General features: G+C 47.5%; 1 protein-coding gene across 1 annotated transcript in view; it reads right to left on the bottom strand.

Annotated features, from left to right (window-relative positions):
• The window catches only part of LOC106689654 (mucin-3B-like), a 63,761-nt gene that overhangs the window by 59,986 nt on the left and 3,512 nt on the right, over positions 1–263 (bottom strand). The window lies entirely within an intron of this gene.

Raw genomic sequence — 263 nt, 5'->3', positions numbered from 1 at the left:
TTGCGGTCCTCCCGCCGAACATTGTTTCTGGGTTTAACTTGGCTCCTTCTATTTTCCGTGTTACTATTTCCCTATCTTCTACCAACTCTTTGATTTCTTCTTCACCAAGGGTTTGGCATGTTTCTTGGCTGATGATATTCCATCCGAGTCCACCCTGGCTCCTCTACTTCCATTTGGGCCTCCACCTCTCTAGCACTTGTATCAATGAGATCTTGCGCACATTCCACAAACGAGCGGTCTCTCGTCATTCCCTCTTTCTTCCC

This window comes from Halyomorpha halys, unplaced genomic scaffold (genome assembly GCF_000696795.3).
Source record: "Halyomorpha halys isolate HHAL.00 unplaced genomic scaffold, Hhal_1.1 Scaffold1423.1, whole genome shotgun sequence".
Classification (NCBI taxonomy): Eukaryota; Metazoa; Arthropoda; class Insecta; order Hemiptera; family Pentatomidae; genus Halyomorpha; species Halyomorpha halys.
This window is presented reverse-complemented; position numbering and strand designations above follow the sequence as displayed.